This window comes from Schistocerca americana, chromosome 3 (assembly GCF_021461395.2).
Source record: "Schistocerca americana isolate TAMUIC-IGC-003095 chromosome 3, iqSchAmer2.1, whole genome shotgun sequence".
In the NCBI taxonomy this organism is placed as follows: domain Eukaryota; kingdom Metazoa; phylum Arthropoda; class Insecta; order Orthoptera; family Acrididae; genus Schistocerca; species Schistocerca americana.
Window position 1 is genome coordinate 580,940,355 of NC_060121.1, and position 15,385 is coordinate 580,955,739.

A 15,385-nucleotide genomic window follows, 5' to 3' on the forward strand; every position below is an offset into this window, starting at 1 on the left:
TTGTTTGCAAGTATTTCAATCAGAAAGGTTTTATGTAATGTTTCTTTATTTGACTTGTGTATAAGAGACACTTGTACAAAATTTTTGGGTAAATACTGCGCCCATTGAGTTAAACTGTTGATCTGTAATATAAGCAGTTGTATCTTGCAAGTCCTCTGTATTTATTATTTCACTTGTCACCGGTTTGCACGTAACCACCACGTTGCAGAAATGTTATAGAGTTTTGTTTTATTTGTATTGATACATTAATCTCCTTTTAAGTAAGTATGGGAAAGTTTCTATACGCGTTTCATTTTCCTTGCAATACTTCTATGTAAAGCGCTGTGTTAAACCCAATGTAATACGCAGCGCTGTTGTTTGAAGTATGATGAGAGAGAAAAATTTGATAACTGGTGTCGAAAATTGAGTCAGACATCTGCAGCATCGTGGTGTACACGAGCTTTTTGATGTGTAATGGTTCTAAACAGAATCACTCGAAAATTCATAAGATGTTCTTGATTTTCGGTCACAGCTTGAAACTAAAGTTCCACATTGACGTTGGTAGTATCGTAAATATGTTTTAGCGCGTTTTGTTAGTGCATTTTGCAAACATTCGGTGAAAAGCATACATTAAGAGGCCAACTTAACTGATTTATGACCGTCCTCCCCTTAACCAATTGTTCTGCTAATTGGTTTATGACGCCATGGGGATTATCCATGCTTCAGAGAAAGCCCTCCCCCCACCTGCTAACCCTTCATCAGCGCCACCCACCTGGGGAAACGTCTTGCCAATACAAGCACACCTTTGGTATCTAATTAATTAACTTAATGTAATTCATGAATTAATTAACCCCTACCCTCTGGGAAATTCTTTCCCATTCATCATCTGGGAATTGACAAGAAAAACTCGGTCTGTGCTGGAGTGGGAGCTCAAAAAACGAAATTGAAATCAAGGTCAGTCACATAGCAAAGGATATACTGTCCCTATATAAAATTTAGTTTGCTTCGGTTGGATCACTTTTATTTACAGGGAAAAGCTCATATCCTCTGCAGTTTTACAAGCTTCACTCTTGTAAACTACATCAAAGGCACTAATTAAATTCGGAAATGCTCTGTTTGTGCTTAACTCTTTACTGCAAAGTGCAAGTATTACCTTGTCTAGCAACTTCATATCCTAATTATGTAATTACACTGTTGCAGATTGGAGATGTTGTCTGTTGGAAGATTTTCACGTGTGTGCTCTCCTCGTGCAGAGATCGACCGAGCTAGTGCACGATGCCACCATCAGTGGAGGTCCCACCACGGACTCCTCGCCACTTTTCTCCCTACACCTACCAGAAGATATTTGTGAGAAAGGGTCAGCCTGTGCAGGAGAGCAAGGATCTCATGGAATGAAATTAAAATCAAAGTCAGTAACATATTGACGCATATTCTTATTAAATAAAGTTTGAGGGAGACAGGGCTCTCACACTTGGATAGAGCTCACAGCTGCATCCCAATTACCACTTGTCACGGTGTAATAGCTGTAAGCATCGAGGAGTCGAATGAAGAGCGGCATTGCAGCCGCCGTTTGGGGTCTCCTGCGCATGTGTCTGTCCTATGCGAACGGCCACAGAGTCAAAAACCAACCAGCGTCCTAATTAGAGATAGCATTACTAAAGGCCACCGACCACGGACCGCATGTCGGCCTCCTTTGATCTCGCGTCCACGAACAAAGCATCAAGTGGCGGCACTCTGCTGATCCAGAAATTCCGGACTCGCTTGCTGTCGCTTTCTCTCTGAAGCGGCATTTTCGATATCAAAAATAGATGACAACAGTCCATTTGCACTACCATATCAAATTAATTGTTTAACAATTTATAGGGGTTAAATAGATCGGTTGAAACACTCATCACCTCTTTACGATATTCCTTCCTCATAATAAAAACATTTTCAACGTTTGAGTGTCACATGGAAACATTATGCAAATCAAGTAATTAAATTTCCCCAACTAATAGGTAACAGCTCTAAATATACAGATCTTGTATGCAGTGGCGTTTCACAACACGAACACCCTTCACCACTGTAATGATTCCAGCAAATACGTCTGGTGTAAAATTCCTACCGACCACACACACTTGCGATAGCGAATAACACGCAGCGCACCGTCCACCGCACCACACAGTTGGGAAACAGCTGTGCGGCATGCGTCGGCCACATCGACAGCTAAGCATCAGTATCCCGGTATTTGCTCGTCTGCTGTACCTGCTGCCCAGGCGCCAGAAGACGTACAACCAGGGACGCCCAGAAATCTACCGATCACTTTACACGATTGAAACAATCACCCAGTTCAAACACTCGCCATATTGAATCAACATTTCAGATTCTGTCGCCATTCACCCAGCATGCTGGCCATTTCGCTAGTGAGTCATCCACAGCACTCCGCCTTCGGAACTTGTCTCCTCAGCCGCATGAAAGATCCGAGAGGTCGGCGCCTTGTTTGCATATAATCGGCGACTTCGGTCACCGACGCCCCGTGACCACTCCTGCCGCTGCCCGCGGGACACTGTGAGACAAGCAACAGTGACTTCGATGTGTATAGCAGTTCGAATCAGTTTCAGCCCGACATTGTCGCAACTTCCCCTTCACCCCACCGTTTAAAAAAATTCACTTTACCCAATTCGAGACAGGGATGCTACTAACAATACTACTCGAATTTCTCACCCGAAAATTTGATTTCTCCTCTTTAAACGAGCTATTTTCGATGATAAAAGAAATCGGACCATACAGTGCTTTCAAATCGCTAAAGTAATGTTACTCCTTGTGAAAATCCAGTATAACATTATGGCGTAAGTAAAGGAATATCTTTTCTTAACAGGTTAATATTTGCCACAAACTGTATCGTATATTAATATCAATTTTCACTCATGACGGGGAGCTAAGTGCACGCTCTACTTCTGTCATAGGATGCCTACTCACTTTGAAACTCTCTTATATTACCCAAATGCCTCGCCACCTACTAAGGCTCTCAAAGTATCAGCATAGAGGCATTTATATTACGTATCACTTTAAAAATTAGGTAATACAGCTTATTTGATTTTAATGATCATCTCTCCCTGTGTAGGTGGGAGATTGAAATTCCGTTAAAAATTTCGCAAAATAAGGCACGTCGTTCATTGACTAACTAATTACATTGATCGTTGGAGTCCGTTTGCATAGCAAGTAATTTCCTCTCCAACAGCCGGATTACACTCGCCAGGTAGCTCAAATGGGAATCAGGAATATTTATAAAGAGAAATTCTTGGTAAGAAGATTTCAGTGTGAGGTGCACCTTGATTACCGACAATTTCTTTTTATTTCTAAATATTTTGATTTACTTGTAGTCGCAAGAAGGCCACCAATAGCAAATACTTTTACTAACAATCATTATTCACTCTGCTAACAGAAAGAAACATCGGCGTTTTACCCGACGAATTAAGGTAGTGCCAGAAAGCGTTTTCTTAAGCAAGTAGCCAGAAATATTCCGTAAGCGGCGTCTATTTGTTACACAAGTCCTCCAAGGCGCTTGTTCTAAGCCTGATTGCACGTGACCTTTGATGGAGATTTATTTCCGTTAAAGAAGCTAAAATACTTTTGGCTGTTTTTAGGCTCTTAACTTTTAGCTGGCTGCTGTCGGTGAAACTGACTTAAAATTCAGTGGGCCTTACCTCTGTTACAGTGTGGCTTTCTACGTCTGTTACGTACAATTTTGAGACGCCTCACTTTATACAACATTTTTGATGGTGCTGAGCGAGCCATACAGAATTTCTTGGAGGAATACATCATTTGACTGTATGTTTCGATGTCTTCTCTTTACAATATAAATTGGTCAGCCAAAACACTATGACCACCTATCGAATAGCCTGTATGTCCACCTTTGCCAAAGATAATGACGACGATGCGTCATGGCACGGAAGCAGTAAGGTTGAAGGTGCCACCACATCCGAACATACAAGACACCTAATTCCTGGAAATTTCGATGAGGGGGTTATGAGCTCTGACTCCACGTTCAGTCAAATCACAGATGATTTCGGTCGGGTTCAGATCTGGTGAGTTGGAGGGCGGGGGGGAGGGGGGGGGGGGGAAGGGTGAGGGGGTCTGCACATCAGTAAAAATTCACCACTGCGTTTCTCTAACCACTCTGTCACACTTCTTTCCTTGTGACATGGCGCATTATCTTAGTGAAAAACGCCACTGCCGTCGGGAAACATGATCGTCATAAAGGGGAGTACAAAATTCCTTGGTTGTTATGGTGCTTTGCCCGACAACGTGTATGTTCCTCAAAGCATACTGGAGCCACCCCCAATTTGTTTCCGTCACGCAGTACAGGTGTCAAGGAGCTGTTTCCCTGGAAGACGACGGATTCTTTAGACTGGTTTACTGCGACCCGATATGAATTCCTCTCCTGTGCCAGCCCCTTCATCTCGCAGTGGCACTTGTAACCTACGTCCTCAGTTATGTGCTGGATGTATTCCAATCTCTGTCTTCCTCTGCAGTTTTTACCCTCTACAGCTCCCTCTAGTACCATGAAAGTCATTTCTTGATGTCTTAACAGATGTCCTATCATCCTGTCCCTTCTACTTGTCAATGTTTTCCACATATTCTTTTCCTCTCAGATTCTGCGTAGATCATACTCATATATTACCTTAAAAGTCCACCTAATTTTCAACATTTGTATGTAGCACCACATCTCAAATGCTTCAATTCTCTTCTGTTCCGGTTTTTCCACAGTCCATGTTTCCCTTCCATCCAATGCTGTGCTTCAGACGTAAATCCTCAGAAACGTCTTCTTCAAATTGAGGCGTATGTTTCATACTACTAGACTTCTTTTCGTCAGGAACGCCATTTTGGTCGGTGCTGGTCTGCTTTTGACTTTCTCCTCGCTCCGTCCGTCATTGGTTATTTTGCTGCATAGCTAGCAGAATTCCTAAACTTCGTCTGCTTCCTGACCATCAATCCTATTCTTAAGTTTCTAGCTGTTCTAATTTCTACGACCTCTCATTACTTTCGTCTTTCTTCTGTTCCCTCTTAATCCATATTCTACATACATTAGGCTGTCCATTCCATTCGCCAGATCATGTAATTCTTCTTCGCTTTCCATCATGGAATTCTTCTTCACTTTAACTCAGGACAGCAATGTCATCAGCGAATCGTATCATGGATATCCTTTCACCTTGTATTTTAATCCCACTCCTGAATCCTTTCCATATTTCAATCATTGTGATAATTCCCGCACTTGTCAGCTCTTGCAGTCATCGGAATTATGTGGATGATATTATTCCGAAAGTCAGATGGTATGTCGCCAGACTCATACATTCTGGACACTTAGTCGAAAAGTCGTTTTGTTGCCACATACCACAATGATTTTTGAAAGTCTGAAGAATTTTTATCTATCCTTCACACTTATTTGATCGTAAGTTCTCCAAAGCTCTCTAAAATTGCTGTTCTAATACTGGATCAATAAGTCGACCCCTGTTTCTTCTATAACATCAGGCAAATTTTTCCCCCCATAGGGGCCTTCATGTACTCTTTCCACCTACCCGCTCTCTCCTGTGCATTTTACAGCGGAATTCCCGTTTAACTCTTAATGTTTCCACCCTTGCTTTTAATTTCACTGAAGGGTAAATTGACTTTCCTATATGCTGAGTCAGTCCTTCCAACAATCATTTCTTTTTCGATTTCTTCACATTTCTCCTGGAGTCATTTCGTCATAGAATCCCAGCACTTTCTATTTACTTCATTTCTCAGTGACTTGTATTTCTGTATTCCCGAATTTCCCTTCACATTGGTGTAGTTCAATCTACTGAAGTATTTATTCTATTATCCATGGTTTCTTCACAGTTACCTTCTTTGTACCTATGTTTTTCTTTCCCATTTCTATGATTATCCTCTTAGGAGATGTCCATTTCTCTTCAGCTGCGCTACTTACTGAGCAATTCCTTATTTTTGAATCTATAGTCATAGGGAATTTCAAGCGTATCTCCTCATTCCTTAGTACTTCCGTATCCCACTTCTTCGCGTATTGATTCTTCCTGACTGATCTCTTAAACTTCAGCCTGGCCTTCATTTTGAGTCTATATCTGCTCGTGGATATGCCTTAAAATCCAGTATCTGATTTCGGAATCTCTGCCTAAGCTTGATATAATGTAACTGAAATCTCCCTTGCATCACCCGGCCTTTCCCTAGAATACCTTCTGTTGTGATTCTTGAACTGTGTATTCTTTCATTAGTAGCTGAAATTTATTATAGAACTCAGTTAGTCTTTCTCCTCTCTGATTCGTTGTCCCATATTCTCCTGTAACCGTTTCTTCCACTCCTTCTCCTACAGCAGCATTCCAATTCGCCATGACTATTACATTTTCGTCTCCCTTTACGTACTGTATGTGTTTACTGTTCGTTCATTTGTTGACTCTTGATTTTAATAAATTATTCTTAAAATTTTGTGTGCTTTTATTGGCCAACGTCATACCAATCATCCTACCAGTTCCCTACCGCATCACGGAATTCGGTGAATTCTGAAGAAATGGATGTGCGAAGATAGATCTCGTCATTTAGGTGTTGTGTTCTAAAGAAGGCAGTCAAAATACGAGTGTTCAACGACCTGATGAGGAGCAAGAGTGGCTTCACACTGACACTGGCGAAAGCGTGTCAGCCAGCCCTCAGATAGCTTAAGTCACAACATCGGCCGAGAGTACCTCCACGACCCTCCCCCCCCCCTCCCCCCAAACCACCACCACCCCATGGTGCCACTCGGTTCGTGGCCTGGGTAGTGAGGTAATGTGTGGCGAGTGCTACTACTATATAGGAGACGTAAAGTAGCAAAGACGCTAATTCTGCAGGTATCATTTGGAGATGACAACAAGGCACACTGTCGTAATATCATATTGCGTAAACGACTACACTCGGCTGAAATGGGAAGGAATGCAGTATATTCACCGAGAAAGCTGAAGACTACTCATTATTGACTGGTGTTTGATTTCCACTGAGCCATACCACGTCATCAGGTAATCTTACTCATTTTCGTACGCATTCTCTTAGTGTCACGCTACACATTTCATGGAAGCAGTTTTTATTTGGTTATTGGTCGACAACTCTTCCTCTTTAAGCAGTTATTTTCTATACTACATATACAGAGCTTCCGAAGGACCTCTTGCCTCGTATAACTCTGCTAAGCACCTCTTCCATTCTCTCATTCTCCTTAGTATTCTGTTACTTCGTTATCATTCTCAATTTTATCGTCCACATAGTTACAATATGCCTTAGAAGCACATCACATTTAACACTGCATCAAACTTTCTTTCCTGTATTTTCTCTTTATATTCCGTCTTCTAAAACTATCTGGGAACATTTAAGATGTCTCTCTTCAGCCATAGCTTTATAAACGAAAACAAATTTTAAGACAATGAAATAGTGATAAAATGAATGACTGCCATTTGTTGAGGTCTTTCTTTCTTACTGGAGATTATGATGGTGATAGGAATTCCCGACAACGTCAGGCATGGCAATTGTAGACTTACAGTAGTGTACAGAATGAGGCGTCATAACGGATGTAGTTTGTATAATGAGGAAATATCTGGATATTCTGATGTAGTCATTAGGTGATGGAAGGATTCCAGTACCCTTCCGTGGTGTATGGACCTTGTAGAGGTTGGGTGGCTTGCCTGGCTCACCAATGCAGGGAGCCTACAGTAGTTACAACCACAATGGAGGGATTTTTACGGAGAGGCCGCTTGTCCTATGGATCATGCTAAGGGGCAGCAATCATTTCAGCAGTTGAAGGTGCAGTAGTGTGAATAATGGACTGATTAGGCTCTGTAACATCAGCCAACATGGTTTTGCTATATTGATATTGCTAATGACTGTAAGCTGGGAGGAACTACATCTGTCCCTTTTCCAGAGGCAGTGCTGCTCTACTATATGGCTAAATGAAGATGGCATCCTCTTGGGTAAAATATTCCACAAACATAATAATATTATACCCACACCTTCTGGTGGGGACTTCTTAGGAGAGTGTCCTCATCAGAAAGAACGAAACTGGCATTATAGGATCGAAGACTGGACAGAAAAACATGACTTCTGGTCAAGTGAGCGCAGGGCTACAAATGCTAAATTAGTTAAGGGTAATACTGGTGTTGGTCTAATAATGAATACGAAAATAAGAATGCGAGTTCGCTTCTATGAACAACATAGTGAAGACATTGTCGTTACCAAGATAGACACGATGCCAAAATCCATCATTGTTGTACAAGTCTCTATGCCAACTAGCTCCACAGGTGATTCAGGGATTGAAAGAATGTACGATGAGACAAAATAAGGTATCTTTATAGTAATGTAGACTGGAATTCGGGCGTAAGAAAGGAAAGAGAACGGAAAACAGTTCTAGAACATGGACAGGAGGAAGGGAATATAAAGGAAGAGGTCTGGCAGAATTTTTCACACAATGTGTTAATTGCTTAAAAATGATAAAAGAAAAGACTAACGGCATGGAATGTTTCCATAGAATACATAATGGGAAGAAAGAGATTTCTAAACTAGATTATAAGCTGCAAAACATTTCCAGAGGCTGATGTGGACTCTGACCATAATTTTTTGGCAATGAACTGTAGACAAAAATTTAATAAGTTGCAGAATGGTGGAAACTAAAGGATATGGGACAAGCATAAGTTGGAGTACTTGAGAATATTTAGAGCTTCAAAGAGAGGATCAAGTTACAATTAACTGAAACAGGGGAAGGGAAGCCCACAGAAGATGATTGGGTAGCCTTGGGAGGTGAAGTAGTCAAGGCGTCGGAAGATAAAATAGTCAGAAGGGAAAGCCCAGGAGAAATTCTGGGATACTGCACAAGATATTGAATTTAACTGACGAATGGAGAAAAAGCTGGAAGTCAAGAAGGTAACTTTATTTCACCTGTGTTGTGACGGGTTTGGTGAGGTCCACAGAATTCCTCTGCTGTGCCAACCTCTTCATCTCAGAGTAGCAGTTGCACCCTATGTCCTGAGTTATTTTCTCGTTGCATTCCACTCTCTGTCTTCACCTACTGTTCTTACCCTCTGCAGCTCCCTCTAGTACCATGGAAATCATTCCCTGATGTATTAACAGATGGCCTATCATACCGTCCCTTCTCCTTGTCAATGTTTCCCACTTATTCCTTTGCTCTCCGATGCTGCGAAGAACCTCCTCACCTCTTACTTTACCATTCCACCTAAATTTCAACATTCTTCACTGACACCACATCTCACACGCTTCGATTCTCTTCCGATCCCATTTTCCTACTACCATACGATGCTGTGCTCCAGACGTACATTGTCAGAACTTTATTCTGCAAATTAATGTTTATGTGTGATACTAGTAGGCCAGTAAACTATTAGATTGGTCTGGTGGTTTGATGTAGTTAGCAACACAAGAAAGAGCGATGTAAGCTACCCATAGCTACATATTGTCTCTGTGACAGCAGGCAGCTGGTTAAGAATTAAGGAAGGACGATCGATTTGGCTCTGTCATCCTAAATACCATGGAGGAAACATAAGAAAATTGGAATTAGATAGGTACTCACATCTGTTACGTCCTCTTGGAGGGAATCAATTACATAAATCCCTTAATCGGTACAGGAAACTTAAAACTGGAAGTCAAGAAAATTTTTACCCCACCGTCGCGATACGAGACAAGTGCTACCTTTTTTATGGTTCTTCATTTGATGCCCGAAGGAACGGCTAAGGAACAAATTTCTACCACTGGAAACAGTTTTAGAGAAAAAAATACCTATATCCTTAGCTGGGAGGACTAAGTGGGAAACAAAACGAGAAAAGACCAAACGCTACGACAACTGTAGCTTATAGATACAAAGTAAATTATGTACTGTAGTCCGTACTATCGATCACAACAGTTATTAAAAAACAATGCAAAAGACTGATCAACAGATGCTTGGCATGGGTGCGAGTACAGAACATATCCAGAAACAGCTGTTCCGAAACATCTTCACTGGACTCAAATCTTTCCTCAGTAAGTTTTGTATTAGCGGGATGCATCCCCTCGTACTGTTTTAGATATACTCGTGCCCCTCCAGTGGCATGCGCCGACGAGAAAATAAAATCAACATGTCAGGTGCCTTTATTCCACGATTGCGGCGTCCACTGCTTGACATGTTGACTCTTAACACTATGACGCTTGGCTAACCGTCTGGGGCTGTGATTTCTGTGCCCGATGGGAAATTAGTACTGTATGATTAGGCTGGGCACGAAGTGGTTCTGCTGATACTTGAATTGACGAGTGGTTAGTTCGCCTGTGGTTGGTGTACCCGTTGTTACAATCTATGATATTCGGTAACAATCTTGTTCTTCAGTAAGCTGCTGCCCCTTTACACTGTGACATGTGAGAACATCAGGCCCAGCGTTATTGCAGATTTGTAGTGTCCAGTGTGTGTAACAGTCATTAATGGTTGCAGTCAGATATATTGATACAGCTTGCCTCTTTCATTCAGTGTTCGACTGCTACTGACCAGCTAGTATAGAGTGCAAAAACATTCCAAATGACAAACGACAGAAACTTCCACTTTCAGCTGTATTTATTATTAGTTTTCCACTGTTACGAAACTTCGGCTACTATTCCATTTCAAGCGGTAGTTGACTTGCATAAGCACAGACCACCAGGCTATCCAGTTACCGATATATGATGGGAAAACAGAAAACCTGTGATAAGTAGTCATGAGTAAAATTTTTGTACAGGCTCTTTGAAAGTAGTAGGTCAAACAGGAGGTTCGCGCAGCAATAAAAATGGTTGAAATGGCTCTGAGCAATTTGGGACTTAACATCTGAGGTCTTCAGTCCCCTAGAACTTAGAACTACTTAAACCGAACTAACCAAAGGACATCACACACATCCATGCCCGAGTCAGGATTCTAACCTGCGACCGCAGGGGTCACGCGGTTCCAGGCTGAAGCGCCAAGAACACCTCCGCCACAGCGGCCGGCCAGCAATAAAATAAACTTTCATAGGTGTCATTTACAAATCCATTTCAGAGTCTTAATTTGAGGTAATCGGGCAAGGGTAAGGAATACTTAACAAAGAGAACATGCTCCGTTGCGAAATCAGACTCAAACGAAAAATTGTCTCATAACGAATGTTACAGTTCCTAAGATTCTGATGGATTTTTCTTTTTTTTTTTTTTTTTTAAATGATAGCACATACCTGTATTGTTTGGTTCAAATGGCTCTGAGCACTATGGCACTGAGGTCATCAATCCCCTAGGACTTAGAACTACTTAAACCTAACTTACCTAAGGACATCACACACATCCATGCTCGAAGCACGATTCGAACCTGCGACTGTAGCGGTCGCGCGCTTCCAGACTGAAGCACCTAGAAACGCTCGGCCACAGCAGCCGGCCCTGTATTGTTTTCTTTATTGAATTGGTAAACAACAACGTTGCTAATAATGTTATTTATGTTGGAATCCATAGAATTCCGGGCTGCAGCGCCCGTTTGATATGCAAAGAATAGAGCGACCAGTTACGAATAATCTACACTTATTGCAGTTAGATCTCGACTATGGAATAGCCATTATCAGTGCTAGAGAGTACAGGAAAAAATAAGATACAAGCATATACAGGACAGTATAGCGCAATAAAGATACAAATGACAGGAATCTGTAACATACATCACCCAATATGGTCACATGAACCTTCTGCTTAGACACATATATCTTTCACATTTGGATACACAGTCACACATACGAACATATTAAGGAAAGGAAGCAGTACATTTGACAGATTCCGAACTTGAACTGAATTTGTCTTATGTAGACTATTGAAGCATCAACGATTTGGCTACCTCAACCAAGAGCGCATTCTGTGTAGACAGCCAGTAAAAGATTATTTTTGGAAAAATATCGAGATATCTGCATATAATTATTTCAAAATGGATATGTATTCTGTTAATATTGTTATCCACCAAAACATTTATTATATGTAAATTAAAAATGTAGTACACATATCCACACAAAAAGTCAGTACGCGAAATGCATGTGCATTAGTGGCCATCAAAGGAGCGTCCTTTATCGAAACCAGCGTCCTCTGCAAACACAGTTCCACCTGTGGCTCGCAGGCGCCTGCCTCCTAATGGTAAGACTACGAGTACGCCCTCTGTCGGAATGCGCGCTGGCGTTATTGAAAACAAAACATAGGATGTCGCCAGATGTGTCTTTATGAATAAAATGTTTTCTCTCAGAAGAATTTTAAATGATCACCGGGTCCTAAGCCTTGTCCAGTTGAAAGCCAATATCACGGCGTCTTGGTTACTAGGACAGTGGATGGATCATTAGGGCATTCTGTCTGCCAGACCTTTATATGCAAGCGCCGAGCAGCCACCGCCCTTCACAGACTACTGGCGTCCTTAGAAGAACATCAAGAAGATGAGGGGCTCTTCAGCTCCACGGCTTTTCTTCCGTAAGTCGGCAACCTTTCGTCTAAAGTAGGCAGGATCCTAAGGGAACATTAAGTTAAAGTTATCTACCGACCACCTTCGATGATTAGTGCCCTTTTCGGTTTTTCAAAGAACGATCTTGGTCTGCGGAAGGCCGGAATTTCCAAAATCCCTTGCCATTGTGCGAAGCATACATAGGTCGCACGATACGCATAATACATGCCGTGGGTGGTTGATCAAGAGCGCCAGACTCGCCTTTCGCAACTCAGTAAGTCGGCCGTAGCTCAGCTTTATATTACTACAGGACACACTTTGGCTTATTCTACCACAAAAATCTTGGCCACGGCGAGATCCATTTGGCATTCAGTGATTAACGAATCTGTGGAATTACGTCTAGCACAAATTCTTATCAGTCGTGACGGCGGCTTTCAACTGGACAAGTTTTGGGGCACAGTGACTTCTTTAATATCTTATGAGAGAAAGCATATTATTCATAACGGCACATCTCATACATCTCACGGTTGTTTTTAACGACACGAGCGTGCATTCCAATAGAGTTCGAACATGTGGTATCATCTTTACGCATACACCTGGGCGGCACGGATGGAACAGTATTCACTCGACAGGGGCCGCTCCTTATGCGACCGCCAATGCACACGAGTTTCTGCGCCGATTTTTGCTACAAAGCCGACACCGTGAACAAGCAGTCCCCAGTGGCGGCCACTCAGCTGAAGATGGTTTGACGGTTGCCTGCCGAAATACTGTGACAAGAAGTCAACATGATCCTGCTGCATCCCCGGAACCTCATAGAATCTTCATTACGCCGGGAAAACTTCAAAAATCACATTAACGTGCAATGAGAAACTACTTTTTACAAAATAACTGTTTCGGAATTCCGGTTTTTAAAATTTAATTTCTTGTAAGTCTAAGTTCTTAATGTAAATTGTACCTTTTATTTTTCCCATTAACTTTTCTCCGTTAGGTTTAAAATAGTCACCTATTTTCATAGAGGTATACGTAGCTGTTAAACTCCCCTATCCACTCACAGTCGTAATGTGTAAGTAAACAATATGAACAAACTGAAACAATGCTGTCTGTTCAGAAAGGACTACATGCTGCAACTACTGAAATGCAAGTGACTGATGTCTATAGCGTGGAGAGTGATAGTCGAATGTGTGTTTTGCAAGCGGCAGTTGGATTATTTGTTGCTTTTCCTGAGGCAGCGACTGCAAACAGGATACATTTGCTCTGATTTGAAAAGTCTCCGACGCTATTTGGCTAAATCGTGCACTATGATGTCTGAATTCAGAACCAGGTTTAAAAATACGCACCTAAACCTCGCGAACCACTTACGCGATTGATTTGTTTTCTTTTTTAGTTCATAGATATATTTCTTGACTATATTTTAGTATCTTTTTATATCCCTTATGTAACAAAAGGCATAAGAAGTGGCGATAGTTGTAAGTCATATTGAAATAAAGTGGCCTGCCAGTTCGCTTTCTTGCAATACACTGCATTAACTATTAAAGGAAAATAATTTGATTTAGTGTTGACTTTTAGACCTCAAGTAGAGCTCCGCGAGAGTGCATTCCTATCTTTTACAGTTGAATCCCAATGGTCCTTTATCTGCCTTGTAGGTGCTGAAACAGGCGACTACAAAAGACAAAAAACAACATATATTTTGTTGTGATGCGGGTCCATAGCCTCTAAGAATTTTGTGACAGAAGAACATTATTCGTGGTGGGCATCCTTTCATTGTTGTGCGATTGGAAGTGTATTGCAATATATCGTATACGTAATACTTAAGTTGTCGAACAGACTTAGGGCCAAAATTGACCTATGGAATAAAGGATAATTGTTCAGCCTACTACGGAAAATGTTTTCTTTCACTAAAATCATCGTTGTTAGTGAACTGTAGAAGGTAAAGATACATTCTTCAGGGCGGTTGTTTAGCTCTTTTGGAGCTGGAAGGAAACGTTTTTACTCCATGTAACTGCTGAAATTCAAATGGCTGTGCAGACTTTCATGGAACATAGCTAAGAACCAACCAGCTTTCAAATTAAAAACCTGCATTAAAATTGGAGCTTTCCTTTGGAGTTATGTTAGCGAAGAGAGACATACTTAGTGGTCAAACATCCTCCGCATTTTATCAGGAGCTAAAATAACCCCGCTGGGAGCCCCCTCTACTGTATAAGTAATCCAAGATAAGTTGAGCGTCGGCCAATGTTTTCAAGAGGGTGCGGAACAGAGAAACAGGGAAAGACCTTGAGCGCCACGGGCAAAGGAACGTGATGAGTAGGATGTTTACTTATCGGCTCGAAAGGCTGCCAACGTTTAGCTACGCGTTCGCCATGGGAGCAGATGATTACAAGCTATGGCGTAAATTATAATATGCTGGAAACAAGATTTCGTGAAAGCAAATTATACAGACGCTCATGTTCAAACTCGTCTCAAGTTATTTATTTCTAATTGACACTCATAACACGAGAGCACAAATGTAATCGCACGCGCGCCACACACACACACACACACACACACACACACACATGTGTGCGCCATTCTCGCAGCTGATCAGCAGCTATGGAATAAATTACAGCGCGGTAGAAACAAGATTTCTTGAAATCGAAGTACAGCTCACAGTACCTCGCCCCAAGCCCCTGCCTATTGTCATATAGGTAGCAACTGTTATGTTCACGGGCGCCGGTGCTGCGGCAAATTAGTTACCTGCGATTTAATACATGTGTATTATTATAAATCCCCTGTGCCGGCGTGTTCCAGTAACAAAATAATAATAATAAAGAAGTCCTTGGAAGATGCCGGAGTACCATTCCGGTGCCATGAAACAGAAAATAAGCCTTTCCTATGTTCACACACCGCAGTGATGGATGCTGAATATCGTACCAAAAGACGTTTGAAACGTCGTAAGAGTAGAGGCTGTGCTTTCTGACCCTAGGCAACTCAGATGCCACACTC